This window comes from Rhipicephalus microplus, chromosome X, assembly GCF_043290135.1.
Source record: "Rhipicephalus microplus isolate Deutch F79 chromosome X, USDA_Rmic, whole genome shotgun sequence".
Lineage (NCBI taxonomy): Eukaryota > Metazoa > Arthropoda > Arachnida > Ixodida > Ixodidae > Rhipicephalus > Rhipicephalus microplus.
In genome coordinates, this window is record NC_134710.1 from 370,173,038 (window position 1) to 370,191,811 (window position 18,774).

Genomic DNA, 18,774 nt, shown 5'->3' on the forward strand with positions numbered 1-18,774 from the left:
CCTTGCCCTGCCAGGCCGTTTGGGCGCGTTTGCATTGATTTGTATGGGCCACTTCCACTAACGTCAGCTGGTAACCGCTGGGCCATTGTTGCTGTGGACCACCTCACGCGATACGCCGAAACTGCCGCTCTCCCCGCGGCTACAGCGAGCGATGTGGCCTCCTTCCTGCTCCAACGATTCATGCTGCGACACGGTCCACCTCAGGAACTGCTCAGTGATCGAGGCCGCGTCTTCCTGTCTGAAGTCGTCGAAGCCATTCTCAAAGAGTGCAACGTTGTTCACCGCAAAACTGCTGCTTACCACCCGCAGACGAATGGCCTCACGGAACGCTTCAACCGTACGCTCGGCGACATGCTTTCCAAGTACGTCGCCGCCGATCACACAAATTGGGATGACATTCTACCCTTTGTCACCTATGCATATAACACCGCCCCTCAAAGCACTACTGGCTTTTCACCTTTCTTTTTATTATATGGAAGGCACCCGTCGCACACCATCGACACTATACTTCCGTACAAGCCAGATCCGTCCGAGTGGGCGCCTATTTCTGCTACAGCCAAGCTTGCTGAAGAGTGTCGAGAGCTTGCAAGGACCTTTACAGCGCATGATCAAGAGCGGCAAAAAGTCATTCGCGCTGACGCCAGCACTACTGCGCCCACGTTCCTCCCTGGAGCGCTCGTCTGGCTCTCGATCCCTACTACTGCAACTGGCCTATCTTCAAAACTATTGCCCAAATACGAAGGCCCCTACCGTGTCGTCAAATGCACTTCCCCAGTCAACTACTTGATTGAACCCATCGAACCATCTTCGGACATGCGTCGTCGAGGACGCGACATTGTTAACGTGGAGCGCCTGAAGGCCTACCATGACCCGCTCGTTGTAACCACCTGTTAGGTCGCCAGGCGGCTCCCTTTTCGTACCCGGGGTAGTTGTGGTAAAGCCTTTGAACAGTGGGTCGTCCTCTTCAGCGCCTTCTAGTGGGTCGCCCTTTTCATAAGAAGAAGAGCAGCTCGCGCAGAGAGTCGATCCCCGCATTGACTGTCGCTGTCGTTAATCATCGCTGAGTGTCCGCCAATAAACCGCTTAACAATATATATATATATATATATATATATATATATATATATATATATATATATATATATAATAACGCGTTCGGTGCTCTACCACTGAGCTATCACGGCGGCTATTCCCCCCCCAGCCAGTTGATTAGGTTTCATAAGTAAATTTAAACGTAAGAGTGTAAGTCAGCGCCACCTTTAGTCGGGCGGCGAGTGAGGAACCCTCTTTTATGAGCCTGTATGGCGGAACGTAGCACGTCAACCTTTTATGGAAGTAAAGAGGAGATAGAAAAGATGGACACACTCGCAGGAGTCCGGACTCACTCGCTTGATTCCGTGCTAACCGGTCGTGCCCTCGCGATCTCCGACGACGGTGCAGCTCTAGCCGGCTGGGCTGGTCCTATGCCATTTACTGACGCCGGTCTCCGACGACGACGACAGCGTAGCTCTGGCCGACTGGATTCGCCCTACACCACCTCCTGTCGCCGACAAGAGCTCTCGCCAGTGGTGGTAGTGGTTAGGAGAAAGGCACCTATTTCTGCAGCCTGGTCAGGAGCACGGCGCAGTGCATCCAGTGGGGCCCGTCCTCGGACTCCTGCGACCGTCTCCATCTTTCCTACGTTCTCCTCACTTTCGCCGTTCGTTGTTCCTTCACCTCGCTCTCTCCTTCCTTTTTCTCTCTGGACCTTTCAATCCTTCCTTTCCCTCACGTCTCGTGAGCTACTTTTGAGGTGTCCTCCCCCTTAGAGACAGTTACGGGGCTCACTTTTCCCTTCTTTTCATTTAAAATCACTTCCTCTCCCGCAAGAGTCCGAGGACCCGAGGACGGGACACCACTCAGCGATAGCTCTTGTCGCCGGCAACAGATGACATAGGGCGAGCCAGCCGCCCAGCGCTGCGCTGTCGTTGGAGATAACGGGGGCACAACCAGTCGGCAGAGAGCGAGTCAACTAAATCTGTATATTCTGTACAGGATTTTTTTCTCTTCAAGAATCACTTTAGAAAACAGATTTAGTTGCGCGACCGCAGCAGCCGCAAGGACGCGGCCTGACATTCCTAAAGGCGCTGCGCTGTGCTCTCCAGGCTGCAGAAATTAGGCGCCTTCTGCTAACCACTAGCACTATAATTGCCAATGCTTTGCACGCTGCGTTTGGCTCCTGCGGATGCGTGACTGAATATGTCTATTGACAACACTTGAAAGGAAGAAAGGAATGCGCTAGCCACAGAGTCGCTGGGACCAGTTGACTTGCCGCGGTGGTCTAGAGGCTAAGGTACTCGGCTGCTGAGCCGCAGGTCGCGGGTTCAATTCCCGGCTGCGACGGCTGCATTTCAGAGGGAGACGGAAATGTTGTAGGCCCGTTTGCTCAGATTTGGGTGAGCGTTAAAGAACCCCAGGTGGTAGAAATTTCCGCAGCCCTCCACTACGGCGTCTCTCATAATCATATGGTGGTTTTGGGACGTTAAACCCAACATATCATTCAATCAGCTGGGACCAGTTGGCGTGGTGCGTGCGTCGGGCCTTTCGCTTTCTTCTCTTTTTCTTTTTTTTTGTTAGAAAGGAGACAACGCTATTTTGTTCCGGGGACTTGCTGAAGCACTGCCATGCAATGTGACGCGCATGCATTGAGCAGCATTTGCTTTGTTATGTTCCCAGAGGCAGACGCGTCCCGCCGCCGAGGATTTCATACGTACTCGTTAGTGGCAATTAATTTCCTGACGCATATTCCCAGTTTTCTCTCTTTACAAAATTCACTTTAATTTGTGCAACTGATGTGTCAATCTGGTATAGTCTCTTCTAGCTGACAGATAAGAATTGTTCAGGTGAACGGCTCTTGTATAGGCCGTCGCTGATCGTTTACAGGTAAATAGGTAAATCTACGCATTTGGTAATTTTTTTGTTCATTTGTTTATACTAAAAGACCGTGACAAATGTTGGTATTTTTTTCCTTGAAGGAGCACTGCAACAAGGACTGAATAAAGTGTGAATAGCGTGACGCACTGGTGTTGTCGTACTGAAAGGAAGTCTGGTAAGATGCATGCTTGGTTGCTAAAGTCGTACGCAATTTTCTCACGTTACATTATAAAACAAACGGGCTGTAAACTTCGACTGAAAAATGTCTGCCTAAGCCGCCTTCAAGGCCAGATGTGTTGCCCTAATTTATTTGTTGCACTGTTTGTTTTCCAGCGACATATTACGAGAATATTGTGTGCTCTGGGGCTTCAAGCACGTTTCAGAATCTCAAACGCACTGACATAATTTTTGTAAGTGCACATTTTTTCGCAATTGTGTATATACCCGCACAGGCGGTTTGCCAAATTGTGCGAATAGAGCTTATAAACGCATGAGACTGTGCACTTAGTCATGTAAATAGTATGCCTTTCTCTAAGTATTATACGATCTGTTTGATCACTTCAGCTCTTCCTAGAAATTAACACAGCGATACAAGGTCACATCTCGGTGGCAAAACTTCACACACTGAAAGCGTATTGACGGTCAAGAGCACAAAAATTGACCGATAGAGAGAACTGATCTATCAGGAATACTACTCCAGCGACTGTATAATTAAGTTGCAGAATGCCTGCTGCAAGTCGTTCTATGCTAACAATGTTGTATGAAAACATAGTGCATTTATACAATTGTGGAATAATCATAATAAATTAGGAAGCTTACGTTCGTCTTTCTTTTATTTCCGATTACCTACTTACATGCTTACAAGTGCGTACTTTAGAAACGTTTAACTTCGTATTACATGTGCACTGAGCCAATGTCATGTGCACAAAGTACAAAAAAAAACAGAGCAAGGAACGTTGGCAACGGCCAGTGTGTAGCATGCACTCGGGCTCGTCGGAAAACGCTGTTGGGCTAACGTTACGTCCCGGTTTCGCCCGGCGTGAGGCCGCTGTCAATCCACAAGACCAGGCTTACGTTGGTTTCCAAAGTCGGGCCAACCACTTCGCAGTCAGTCACAGACCTCTTGCCGTGAACATAAAGTTGCCTGGGTTTATTACAGAGGATGGATTTCAATGTTTTATTGAGAAAAATGCAAATGTAGTACAAAGAACGAGCCACTGTCTCCATGGTAAGGCCCTCGTCAACTTCTGCCTTTATTCGAACAAACAATATATCTTGACGTTGATTGCGCTACTCCTAGTCTTCTACGCAGTTGTCAACAAAAAAATGGTACGGTTGAGTTAGCATTACCTTTGTACGTTATATGACGTATAAAGTGTAGATCATGACAAAATCTTGTAGTGCAATCCAAAAAAAATAGGGAGATGGAGACTGCTTCAAGCAAAATGTTTATGGTTTTTTTTTGGAAAAACGAAGCATGGCTGTGCATTGGTGTTTGTTTTGAGCTTGATTACGAGGATGCAAGGTCGTCCGACCACGCATGCCGAAGAGACGCATGGGGGTGGAGCCAGCTGCTGATGGCTCCCTCGCCGCTGTGTGTCCCAAAACGTCGCATGCGGCACGCCACACCATGTGACGCCGCACGCTGCATCGAACGGAAAATCGCACGTCTGTCTTGCGCTTAAAAACGCTCCGGGCAGCGTCGTTGTGTAGAGTTACTGTATATGCTGCCTTTAGATAACTAAAGGTAGCATATACCGCCCTGCCGCGGTGGTCTAGTGGCTAAGGTACTCGGCTGCTGACCCGCAGGTCGCGGGTTCAATTCCCGGCTGCGGCGGCTGCATTTCTGATGGAGGCGGAAATGTTGTAGGCCCGTGTACTCAGATTTGGGTGCACGTTAAAGAACCCCAGGTGGTCAAAATTTCCGGAGCCCTCCACTACGGCGTCTCTCTTAATCAAATGGTGGTTTTGGGACGTTAAACCCCACAAATCAATCAATCAAAGGTAGCATATACAGTAACTCTATCAATGCGGAAAACGTAGTGAAAGGATAGGCTGTTTTTGAGTGCCTCTTTCACCGCAATCTGTCAGCCCCCCTCCCACCCCCTCCATTTTCTACCTTACTTTAGCGAGTTCGCGGACCCCCACATGCCTAGCACGTGAACGCCTGCAAGTGCCTCGTGCAAGCGTTCTCTTGTAGCGAGAGAGGAAGACGGGACGGCGGCCAACGTAGTCGTGTCGTTCTCTCGCCACTTTATTCCACGCCTGAAGCGGAGCCGTGGTGGCTGTCCATGTCCGACACACCAAGTGCCTAGCTTGTTCTAATCCTCGCGCAGCTCGAGCTCGCATGAGCTGCGCGAGAGGCGCGGCGCGGTGAATGAAAAAATGATGATGATGATCATGCACTACACTCTTCTTCCGTGAAAGACGCTCGTTTTGCACGACAAGAAAAATATTTAGTGACGGGTTCAATTTAGCCTTGTTTTAAGCTATGAAAAAAAATGAAAACATGAAATAACTAGTGAACATAAATTGAACTTGATTGAAATATCTGAAATCAACTTTAAGGAGCTACCAGAGGGCGACTTCTCAAAATAATCATTTATGACGATCGCGTTCCGCACGTTGCTGTGCGCGTGCTATCGAGCGAAAGACAAGGAGGAAGTATTCCGACGCCTTCGACCGGGCCTGACCCAACGTACGTGCTTCACGGGTAAGCTCAAACTCGATTGTGGAGTTGTCGCTTGCTTTTTCTGTTCCACTGCTGACGAGTTGACTTCGCCGTTTAATTGTGCCGCTGCGCTAAGCTGTGGGCTCGCGTTTCCGCTCCATGGTTCAGCTTTTGTAGTGAGAAAAGCAAAAGAGCACGCCCCTTCCCCTTCTCTCCCGCCAGTTCGAGAAACCGCAGTGTCATCAGCAAGGTCTGAAAAGGTGAGTACCTATGTTCGGCTTCCGATGCAGCGCTTTCTACTCTCTATATTGAGTTGATTAAGAAAACAGTTACATTAACAAAATTTGACACGTGTGCAGTGACGATGAAGGAATATTTAGGTCGTACTTCTTGCCTGGCTACGCCTCTCTGCGCATATCAATCTGGTTTGCTTGGTGGTCTCTACGTGAGAGATAACTGTTCACTATCCTGACTTTCATCTTCTCTCCATAAATTTTTGGGGTTTCATGGTCATGGTCCAGTCACTATGGCTGGACCATACAAATATGATAAAGGAAATGTTACTAAGGACAGCAGTTGGCTGGGCTTGTTGGCGCATATTAACTCAAGACAACAAAACAGCGCAAAAACGGAAACAATGGACAAAGTTGTAGCTGTGCACGAACGTTCTACAGTGGAGACTCTGTAAGCCTTGCGTAGATAGTATGGTCTATAAGGCAATATCCACTATACTCAAGTGTTACTCATTTTGTAAAGCGTGGGCTGGAACAAGGCGGCGGTTAGTGCTAAGGTGCTTACTTACGGTTAATCATGAAATCGCAATGTCGCACTGTGTCCCTTGGCGCGGGTTGGTATAGACGCACTTATTGACACACAAACTGTGCACGTGTCTCAACGACGGCTACGTCGTCCTCGGCGCATGCGCAGAGATTGTTCGCGGGTCGGCTGGTTTCGTGCCCCACGTGCCAACGTTCTTCCAGCGCAGACAAGTCCCAGCGGCAGAGGCGGCGCCTTTATCGAGAACAGATGGTCAACTTCAAACTGCTGGAAGAGTGAGTTTAGTTTACTTTACGGAAACGTGCATCACGTATGGTACTAACACACGCTCCTATATATATCTCTTAGGAGTGAAGCTCCTTAAGGCGTGGGTTGAGCGTGCCATCCTAATCCTAAGTAGCCATCTCACGTCAGTTCTTGAGCATACCGTGAAGGGCGGTACTTGCTCATATAAGAAAACGCATATACGCTGCAAAATGCAAATGTTACGATACTATCGAGAACGTTAGTTGTAGTGTGACAAATAATAAAAATCACAGCGTATCCATGGAGTGAATTATGAAGAGTGGGGCAAAGCGTCCCTCATTCCGTTCGTGGTACCGGCCGTCCTTCGTTGTTGCTTTTTCCATCCGTGCGTCTTTTCGCCCTCTCGTGCGTCCATATGTGTGTCCGTGTGTCCGTCTAGTCTTGCATTCAACCATCTGTCCGTCCGTACCTCCATCCCATCGTCAGTTCATGCGTCCGTCCATCCATGCGTCAAGCAGACTTACGATGGACGGACGCGGCCAGCGGATGATTCACGGTTTGCCCATGAAAAGTATGATAGGCGCAAGGCGGCGGCGGCTCGCGCTCGAAGACGGAACCCTGATGTGCGAGCGCTTCAGAGACTAAGAATGACGTCACAAGAAGACGTTGGCAATCGCGTGTTCGTTGGCGGCGCCGTACGCTAACGAGTGCGGTGTAGTAAAATAAAAGCGTTTCGACGTGCACGCGCGTTCATAAGGTCGATGGATGAAAAAGGCTGCAGACAGGCGTGGGCGCAAGGCGGCGACAGCTCGCGCTCGAAGACCGAAATCTGATGTGCGAGCGCGCGAGGCTGAAGCGTGTGGTGAAGCTGCGTGGCGGCGCCGACAAGATCCCGGCGTACAAGTACAGGAGGTGAAGGGACGCGGCAGCGGTGTGCGGACCCAGCTTCGCACCACTCTCCATCATTCACCCCGTGGATATGCTATCATTCTTTAAAAACGATAGTCTATCTTCACCACTCTCCATCATTCACCCCGTGGATATGCTATCATTCTTTAAAAACGATAGTCTATCTTGGGCAACTTGAATGCAAAAATACTGGTCTGTCTGTCTGCTTGCCTGTTTCTCACGCGATTCAGCCACCCGGACCAAGCTTAAGCGTGCTTTTCTGAACATAAAATGCCCATCTATCTTGAACCCTTGGCTGCGTTCATACTTGTGAACATTGTTGATCAAAAGACAATTGTAACACAGATCGTAGGTGCAAAATCAATACGTGGTATAAGATGGTGCGTTGCTTCAATATGAAATACATAAATCCGTAATTCTAAACACCCTAGTGCTTTTTTGGCCCCGCTGTAAACGCAACGCAAGGCACAAAAAAGACGGTCGGCAGAAGACTGTCGTCTTTCGATAACAGAATCAGCGAAGTACGCAGATACGCGGTATATATATATATATATATATATATATATATATATATATATATATATATATATATATATATATATATATATATATTGTAACAGACTAGAAAAAGGTAGAGAAGAGAAGCAGAGGAAGACGAAGAGTCTTGGCACGATCGCAGTGTGACGCCGCATTCTCACAACTTAAGTTTGTACTAACGTCAGCACCACTGTTGCGTCACTTCGATCCATCTTGCCCGACTGAGGTCCACATGGACGCTAGTGGTATCGGTGTAGGCGCGGTGCTTGTACAACGTCACAATGGCGCAGAGCATGTCGTGGCATATGCCAGCCGTTGCCTGAGCAAATCAGAACGCAATTACACAGTTACGGAACAGGAATGTCTGGCAGCTGTTTTCGCTGTACAGAAGTTTCCTTGTTATCTTTGCGGGAGGCCATTTAAGATAATTACCGATCACCATTCGTTATGCTGGCTTGTCGGTTTGCGTGACTCTCTGGCCGCCTCGCACGTTGGGCACTGCGACTTCAGGAATACGACTTTACGGTGTCGTACAAGAGTGGCCGTCGTCACGCTGACGCAGACTGCCTCTCCCGGATTCCTCTTGCGACTACTGACTGTGATGCTGAGAATTTTGACGACTGCCTTGCTGCTGTTACAAGCACGTTCCCCAACGCGGCTGATTTCCAGAGAGAACAACGCAACGATCTCAACTTGGATCCTCTTTTTGCCGCCGCAAATGCCTCCCAACACAGCGGTCGCTTTACGGTCCGAGACAAGTTGCTCTATAAAACTAACTACTCTAGACCTGGAGCACGTTTTTTTCTAGTTGTCCCTGAGAGCCTTCGCTCCGAAGTTCTACGTGCCATGCATGACGATGCGACGTCCGGTCACTTCGGCTTCATTAGAACGCCGAACCGCACGCAGGAACGCTTTTACTGGCCCAAGATGTACGAAACGACGAAGCGTTACGTCGCTAGCTGCGAGACGTGCCAACGTCACAAGCGCCCGGCCACCGCTACACCAGGTCCCCTTCAGCCATTAACACCACCCAGCACACCTTTTGAACAAGTAGGAATTGACATTATGGGTCCATTTCCGTTATCTAACAATAAGAAGCGTTGGATAATCGTCTGCGTAGATCATCTTACGCGGTATGCCGAAACCGCAGCTATTCCCTCTTCTACCGCTGCATACGTGGAGGACTTCCTGCTTCACTCCGTGGTCTTTCGCCATGACCCACCGCGTGTTATTATCAGCGACCGTGGCCGCCAGTTCACTGCCGATGCCGTTGAAGAATTACTACGCATGTGCACGACACAGTTCCGTCATTCCACACCGTATCACCCACAGACGAATGGCCTCGTTGAACGGAAAACAGAACGCTGACCAACATGCTTGCCATGTACGTTTCTTCCAATCATAAGAACTGGGATGAAGTGCCGCCTTTTATCACGTACGCGTACAACACGGCAAAACATGAAAAACGAACTTCAGCCCATTTTATCTGTTGTACGCAAGGTTGCCACTAAGCCCTCTAGACACTTTCTTACCCATCATTCTACACAATGATGACTCTGTATCAAACACCCTGTGCCTCGCGGAAGAAGCCCGTCGAATCGCTCGTCTTCGTACTCTGGCCTCTCAACGTCGTTCGAAGGAACAATACGACGACCGTCACGAACTGGTTTTATTCGAAAAAGGTGACTTGGTGTTACTTTGGACACCGCAACGCAAGCGTGGATTGTGTCAAAAGCTTCTGTCACGATATTCAGGCCCATTTGTAGTTTTGGAGCGTCTCAGCCAGCTCACTTACGTAATAGCTCGTCTTTTGTACAATGGTTGACGATCGAGCAGAACGCAGCTCACTCACGTGGCTCGCCTGAAACCTTTCCACCATCTTTGTGCACCATAACTCGCCCTACGGGCTTCGTCTGCTTGCGGGGGAATGTAACAGACTAGAAAAAGGTAGAGAAGAGAAGCAGAGGAAGACGAAGAGTCTTGGCACGATCGCAGTGTGCTGCCGCAAACGACCATCGTTCACCTCCTGTAAATAAAACCATCTTATCACAGCTCGCTGTTACAGTTGAATGTAACAGACTAGAAAAAGGTAGAGAAGAGAAGCAGAGGAAGACGAAGAATCTTGGCACGATTGCAGTGTGCTGCCGCAAATGACCATCGTTCACCCCCTGTAAATAAAACCATCTTATCACAGCTCGCTGTTACAGTTGTGGTGGACGTGCTGGGTAATCGACACTCGAAGACGGAAAGTGAACCGCAAGTTATTCGACGGAGCCGTCGCATTGCTGGACTTCCACCGAATCCATCTGGGCTGGACATGTCCCACAACGCAAATGAGCACCGACCCCTCTCGACTTCTGCGCCGACCAGTTCGGCTCCCCAACTGAGAGATGCTCGTCCCTTTGCCGGCAGACCAGATGAAGACGTCGAGGCTTGGCTCATCCATTACAAACGGGTGAGCGCCGCTAACAAATGGCATGCCGCTTCTCAGCTTTTGTACGTCGTGTTCTTTCTGACCGATACTGCATTAATGTGGTACGAGAATCGGGAGGAAACGCTAACGACGTGGGACAGATTTGTTTCTGAAATCAAAGAGCGTTTCGGCGACCCAACAACGATAAAGAAAAAAGCAGAACAGACGCTAATGCAACGCGCTCAAGTGCCAGGTGAAGGTTGCACGACCTACATTGAGGAAGTCATAAAGCTATGTAGGACCATTGACTCCGGAATGTCTGAGGAATACAAAGTCGGGCACATTCTAAAAAGAATCGCCGAGGATGTTTACAGTTTCCTCATCGCGAAAGACACCTTGACATCTGTCACCGATGTCATTCGTCATTGCCGAAATTTTGAGCAACTAAAGACGAGGCGCATCACGCCAAAGTTCGCCAGGTTGCCCAATGTGACGACCATCGCGAGCATAGACAGCAACCAGGCACTTGATCTTGCAACAACAATCCGGCAGATTGTACGTGAAGAACTCGGCCTGTACGCGCAAGTGGCAAAGCGCCCAAGCACTAATCCTCCCTATTAGCCACCAGAGCTCGAGCGAAACGTTGCTTCATTCTCCTCGCACCGAGTGGCGGAGGGCTTTGAGGATTCTGATGCCACACCTCAGTATCAGCCACGTCTATACGATAGAAGCCCTGCCTATGACGCACGATCACGACGAGCACAGCCACATTCTTATACTCAGGGTTCTCAGCCGGACTACGTCCCGCTGCGGCAAGGACAGTACCAACCCTACTACCAAGATGTGACTTACGACGAATACAATGAATTTCAGAGAGTGACAGAAACCCGTTCTTTGCGTGATAATGAACTTCCTCACCGACAGCAGCGGCCCAGGATTCGTTCCATTCAATATAGTATAAACCGTGACCCTCCCGCGTGCTACAACTTTGGTTTTACTGGGCATATTGCTCGGTATTGCCACCAACAACGGCGCCAATCACGAAGGACACCCGCCATGTCTTCGCAACCAAGACCCGGTGCTTCGTATGACCTGCAGACAACCGACTTGTTTCCAAGGAACCGTTTTTTGCGCGAGACCAGACGCAGTGATTCGCCAGCATCCGAGCGGAGTTTGACACCACCATCCAACCGTTCTCGTCGCTCGCCGTCTCCTCTGCGTCGTTCTTCTCCGCCGCCGGGAAACTAGCATCCGCGGCCAATGGAGGTGAGGTCGCCGGACGGTCTTTTCAAGATATACCTCTGCCTATTGTTATGATCAAAAACAAAGTGAATATGTTGATTGATGGAATACCGACGATGGCGTTAGTTGACACTGGGGCGACTGTGTCTGTGATGAGCCTCGCCTTCAGAAACCACTTAGGTCGCAAAGTTATCTTTTCATGGGACGATACAATCACCTTTCGTGGTGTAGGCGGCGAGTGGCTTAATCCTCTTGGTGTATGTGCTGTCAGTGTTTCATTGGCTGGAAAAGTATTTGTATCGGAATTTCTGGTTCTATCTCGTTGTTCGCACGATGTCATTCTTGGTATCGATTTCCTGGAGCAATGCGGTGCTTCCGTTGACTGTGGTAGTGGGGAAATATCACTAAACAATTTGTTTCCACCGTCGCTTTCCGAAGAAGACTACCGTGGCCAAGACAGGAACACACTTAGTGTGATTGATGAAGTGATAGCACCATCTTGGTGCCTGACACCCGTTCAAGTCTCTTCCACAGCGGTTGATGATGCTTGTGTTGACCTCGTAGTGGGGCCTCTGCGCAAGAACTGTTTTAAGAAGGACATACTTGTACCTTGTTCTGTTGTGTGCATGATGAAAGGAGTAGCAACATTGTGGGCGCTGAACTGTTCTGCCACGCCGGTTGTGCTTCCTCGCGGGATGAAGATAGCTCTCTTTGATGAAGCCTCATGCAACTCGATAGCAGAAATAGCTACGGACCTCCCCACGTCTTCCTCTGCTTCTCTTCTCTACCTTTTTCTAGTCTGTTACAATATATATATATATATATATAAGAGCAAGAAAGAAAAAATTGATCCAGAAAAAAAATTCCGGTGCGCAGAATCAAACGTTCGACCTCTTGTCCATGGCTGTAGCCACTGATCCATGAAGAAACACCTTCTTCAACGTTGAAACGGCAAGATATTTATATCTACATCTTTCCGTTGACGATGCCCATCTAGGGGAACTATCATGTTTTCAGCATTACCAGCGAGATGGCGTAATGAGCGCGCGTCGCTAAGGTGCCTTCATGTAAGCGAGTCAACACGTGCGCACATAAAGGCTAGCGTCACCAGATCGTCACGATAAGGCGACGCGTGCTCATGTTTTCATCTCCCACGCATACTTCGCCCCGCGGAGGGGAGGAGGGGGTAGACGCGCTCGCTTATCTTGCGGTGGGGAAAATAGTAGGCCTTGGGCTTTCACCGGAACGATTCTGTTGTAGTTACCGTGGGCAGAAAGTTTGCTACACTCGCTTTACAGTCTTTGTTTGCAAAAAAGCGCGCTTCTCAGACACAGTGAAGAGACGCTTATTTGCGTTCATTTTTGCCTGTGAGTACGTTTCGTGCGTCATCTGTGCGTGAGATACGCGGGACACGTTTACATCTGCTTGCCATTCTTCGCTTGACGTTCCAATTTGTTGCTGTCGATTATTGATTTGCCTTTGCGCAAAAGCTTGATTGATATGTGGGGTTTAAAGTCAAAAGCTAGGACTTTTCTTTTTCCTTGAAAAATAAGTTTTTGGGCGACGCCCCCCCCCCGCCCCCCAAAAAAAAGGCTTTGTGGATTCCAAGACAAAAGCAGCTTTAGAGCATGTCGTAAGAATTGAAATGAGAAAAATCTTTTGCAACGGCGTCGTTTGTATAAGATTCCCTCTGTACTTCGGCGCACGGAGTGCGCAAACCTGGGTAAACTGTAGAAGTACTCGGAGCACGGAAATTGAGCGCAGGAGCAGCATTAGCGGCGAAAATTTTGTACGAATTCGCGGAGGATTAGAGAAGTTCGCCGTAGTCTACTTACCGTTTTCAACAGCGGATATGTTTGGGCATGGCTAGAGTCCCTCTTTGGGCGAGTTCAGTTTGTAGAGCACGAGCACTGAAAAGCACGCTGAAAGTGCGGTCTTCGGAGTCGTCACGTATTAAGTGTTCGAACGAGAGTAGGGCCACTGCCATCCGTTCGTAGAGTGAGAGTGCTTTTGCTGCGCCCAGAGCAGCAGCCAGGAGCAGTTCCGTAGTGTCTTCGCCTGAAACTGCGGAGTAAGCGCAGTATAAGAGAACCCAATGTTGTCGCGATTTCCGGACTCCTCAACTACGGCGTCTCTCATAATCATATTGTGATTTTGGGACGTGAAACCTTACATAGAAATAACTAGGCGCAGTATACGACGAGGGTCACGTGACTGAATTTTTCTCCAGCCTGTGAGAGCTGCGGCAATTGAAGCAACCATGTGAAGTCTGAAACTGTTGCTTGCCGTATATCGGCATGCCAATAATCTATAGGGTGGCGATAATGACGGCACGCAGATATACGCTCGCTGCATGCGTCGCTGCACAAACGCACTATGCATGTGCGAATTAGAATAACGCCGAAAATATGACTGACAGATGTTAAGCGTACTTCGCTGCTGTCCTGCACAGAATGTCGGCGTTTCGAATGTTTCGAACAGATGGGTCTCCCCACTCGTCAACCTTCTCACCTGCTCTCCGGAAGCTTCCAGATCTAGTGGCCCTGCTCTCAGTGCTCTGTACTACACTCCCTCCTCCGCCACCCCTCTCACCCTGCGCTGCCTCTCTACTGCTGTTCTGTCAGTGGAATTCGCCGCTAGTCGCGAACAAAAATTATGACCGTCAACCCACACGTGTTCTTATTTTCCGTTTCTTGATTACCCGCTTCTCTTCCATAATAGGTGCGCCGCTTTATAAAGTGTACGATGCAATAACTCTAATGGCCAAGTGAATGAGTACCACGAGAGATAGAAATACGAAGAATTGAAAAGCGTCATAAATACAGAATTTAGCGTAGAAATTGTAAGCGATTGAAAAAGCATTTTTCGAGAGCTACTAGAGGCAACGGGCGTTGACAAATAATTCTTAGTAATTAGCGCATTGAAGAATAAATGTGTTTGGTTGTGTGATGAGGGTGAGACTGAAGGAGAGAGAGATGTCACCGCAATGGTCATATGAACGTTCCACGTGCTTCCTGCACTGCCGTGGCGCACGTGCCGGGACCCCCGCCGCCTCCGGGCGGGGACGGGTAAGCCAACTGGCGATGCTGAGGTGGGTGAAAGAGCGTCGCCAGTTGGCTTATTTGTCCGGCGCTTGCGTGCGGCGAGGTCCCGACACGTGTATTGCAGCTGTGCGGGTGGTGCGTGGAACGGCCCGTAGAGCGTCACGGAGCTCGGCTGCTGACCCGAAGGTTGAGGGTTCAATTGAAAGCTTCGGCGGTCCCGTTTCGACGGAGCCCAAATGGAAGAGTCCCGTGTGCTGTACGTGCAACCTCGGGAAACATTAAAGAGAACACCAGATGGTCGAAATTTCCGGATGTTGTTTCTTATGTTCATAGCGTAGTTTTAGCTTGTGACTGTTATTATTATTATTATTATTATTATTATTTGAACTGGGATGCCCGTCACTTTGTTATGTTAGAATAGCAATAGCAGGCTCCCGGTGACATCTCTATCTCCGGCGTTCGAAGATGGCAATCCTTACTGTGATGTCAAGTGGTGATCGTTCTTCAAAGTTTGCATGCGTTTTCCAAGACGGACCACAGGGAAGCCTGTCGAAGCGACGGCGGCAGCGATGCGCGGTGGTCAGCGCACCATGGCCGACGACTCCCGGTCGTTGCCTGCACTGGCCCAGCCACCGGCAATGGCGTCGCCATCTGATCCAGCGGCCCCTCCCGTGGCGTCTCACCAGGCCACAGCAGCTGATCCAGACATGGTGGTGCGTGATCACCGCTTGCCTTGTTCAGTGGATGGGAGAGAAGGGGTAGTCGTCAGGTCACGAGAGTGTGTTAAAGGGGCCTTGCGTCTCCCTCCTCCCCGAGCAACACCGAATCTGACCCCCCCCCCCCCACTCTTCGTCAATCCATATCAGTGCGCACTCCCTTTCTACCGCTGTGCAATACGAGTTCGTCCTCCTCGATCCGAGTTTGCACCCCCTTCCCCCGAATCATGCAGACGCCCATAAATGGACGCATAGCCCGATTGTGCTCTAAATGTAGAGTTTTACAAACAGTTGCTTGTAGAACTCGTCGCTTTTATTTATTTCTCATTGTTCTTATTTATAACTAAATTATTCTTGTCTGTTCGTGTTCTTATTACTCCTTGTGTGTTTTTTTAAATCTAGGATTGCCCGTTTCTTGAAACTTCATTGATTAGTGGCTTGGTTTTCAAAGCGTTTTTTTTTTCATTTACACAACAAAATCTATAAGTGAGCCTAAAACCAGGATGCGCCACCGGGACTGACCGGGTCCTCTCCTGACCCCGTCATCTCGATTGGCAGACGCGTCGGCGGCACCCTTACGGAGATTTCTGAACAATAAACCAAAAGTCGTATGTCGCGCGGTTCTGTGCTACAAAATGCATGGCGGAGAACTCCGGGTAGGACATGGTCAAAATTGTTCGCGAAATCTTCATCACGGTGTTCACCGCTACCAAATGTGTATAGTGGTCTGAACTTTGAGACGTTTATTTGAACTTTGAGACGTGTAATATTTAGTTCTGGCGCGGGAAATTAGAAGTTATCTCCGCCTTGTCTAAGCACACTCTATAGCTTCAGTGAAAGCCGCGTTAAGCCTCTTAGATGAACAGCTTTGCTGTTTTCTGAAGAAGCACTGCCACGAAAATTTCGCCACCTGTTTTATATTTCCTTTTTTTTACAATATTTCGCTTATGATTCACTCATCACTGCTGGAAACTTTGTTAACGCATGTGCGCGACGGCGATTCATTCAAAGACGTTTTTAGAGCGCCCAGTTGCAGTTTCGGTTTCAAAGAGCACCGAGCTATGGGCAAGAGCAGTTCTGGTAGTTAGTTAAACACAGCCGGTCACGTTATAGCGCAAATATTGACGTGGACGCCGCACTGACCAGCCGACACAAACTCGTGACGTAGGTTTGTTCACGCTGGAACCGCGTTGATATCGGCATCGCGAAGTGTTCCCTATCTCGCTCAGACGCATGGCATGTGCATCAAAAATCATTTTGAAGATGTTCTAGGCCTTGAAGTTTTGTAAATGTTGTGTATTACACCACATAAAGCTATAGCACTCATTACCTCGCCTTCTTGGTTTTGTGGCAGTGCTCCTCTTTTAATAATTTACGCGGCTAGTGTAAAATTCGCCCCCCCCGTTTTTAAAATCACTCTGTCTATCAATGTTGCCCAGGCAACGCCAGAGGCTGGGACCTTGGAGGTGGCGAACTTCCTGCAGGCCGCCTGGACCGCAGCCGCCGACACGGAAGGCGGCGTATTCTACAGGCCGAAGAAATACAACTGATAAAGGAACAGCTCCTGGCCTCTTAATGATGAATAATGAATAGTATTAATAAGGACGGCTGCATTGTGGCCGCGGTCGAACCGAAGTCGGACGTCAGCTCATGAAGTTGCACATCCATTACCGCAACGTACGGGGCAATACACCCCACAGCTGCAGCGAAAAGTCCAGAAAATCACTGAGACGAGCGAAATGTGCTTTACAAAGAATCACTTCGTGCTAGAGCGTGTGAGCAGTACGAAAAAGTCAAGGCGAATTTGCAACAATATCGAACAGCAGACGTGGAGCATTGCTTCTTTGGTAGGAGTGGTGCTTGTACCCGCGGACCAACAGGTTATGGAAATAACATCTGCTACATTCTGAATTAAATTTTTTTGCTCAGTTAGAAGAACCTTGGTACACTCTAACTGTAAGGGGCAGCAACACATTTCACTTTTATTTTCTTTAAAACCCTTGAGAGGATATTATATAAGGGGTTGAATAACACACAATTGATGTTACTGTCACAATGGGCATTGTGTAGTTGCATTTGAAATGATATGCATGAAGCTGGATGGGCTGGCGATTGAGGCATATGTTGCAGATTGTGCAGCATGTGGATTCATGGGCTGCGGATGTACAACCGCCGCCATGCCTGTGTAGAGCGCCCGAGCAGCTGGTTTTTGCTTTGTGGAGCGACAGTTATAGGCAATTTCAGACTCTGACGAGTGTGTCAGGAGCATGCGCTATCTAATAGTCTGGCTGACTATCTCAGAGCCCGAAATCACCTGACACTGTCGCTCCTCTGAGCGAAAACCGGATGCTCGCCCGCTCTGCACAGACATGGTTGCGGTTTTACACTTATCTTTGTGTTGCAGTTGCAAGTGTGAATTTTTTGGTTTACTACAGTAGTCTATAGTGAATTATCTATAAATGAACCTGAAGGCACTGTAAAATAGTTTTTATATGCACATGAAAACTACTTTTTGCATATGAAAACTGCAATTGAGTGCCATGGCACTCACTTGCAGCCCTCACTGTAGCTTCTTGGACTTGCATGTTAGTGAGGAAGAGCCTGTGCATGAAAATGAGTGACACTCCTACGGAAGCTCACTGTTGTCTGCGAAATCGGTTCGCTGGCAAGGAGCGTCGTTCAAAACAAGTATGCTTTACATTGAAGTCGCCGAATGGGAGAGGTGTGCGGAACCTGCCTGGCAACTTTACTTTAGACACTGATTGTGCGAAACAGTGACGTGCTTGAACATTTTAGTGGAGCTGCACATTCATAAAGTAATTCTTAGAAAGTAGTCAGTGTGGCTCACGCTCTTGGTAATAACCCAACTAAATGTGCGGAGCAAAAGCAAGCGATTTAAGCTCAAAGAACTAACTATTGTTTGAAAAAATTTAGCAATACCGTTTTTCCGCACCCCTTCCTAACATTCTAGCCAAATGAACATTTTTAGTGCCATTATGTCAGAATGTGCTTCGGGATCCTTTCCTGCAATGTGGCCCCATTTCCTTCGAACTGAACTAGTTATTATTTCTTGGCATATAAGGGGAGTTGAGCCGATTTGCATATTGCCGGTTTGAAGAGAGGTTCCTGGCACGAGCTTCTATTCTTGCAAAGCAAGAGGTCCACAAAATATAAAAGCATGCTACGCTGCCTCGTAAGTGATTGAACAATAGATAGACGCATACTTTCAGTGCAAAAAGTATGTTTATACACGTCGCTTCTTTAGACAGCATCCTCGGAGAATATTGTCTCATAATAATGTGGAAT

General features: G+C 48.6%; 1 long non-coding RNA gene across 1 annotated transcript; it reads left to right on the forward strand.

Moving 5' to 3' along the window:
- Positions 1-5,570: 5,570 nt before the first annotated feature.
- Positions 5,571-6,633, forward strand: LOC142777301 (uncharacterized). The gene is made up of 3 exons (XR_012888021.1): positions 5,571-5,626; positions 5,807-5,844; positions 6,512-6,633. It is a non-coding gene; the product is annotated as an uncharacterized LOC142777301 (long non-coding RNA).
- Positions 6,634-18,774: the final 12,141 nt, after the last annotated feature.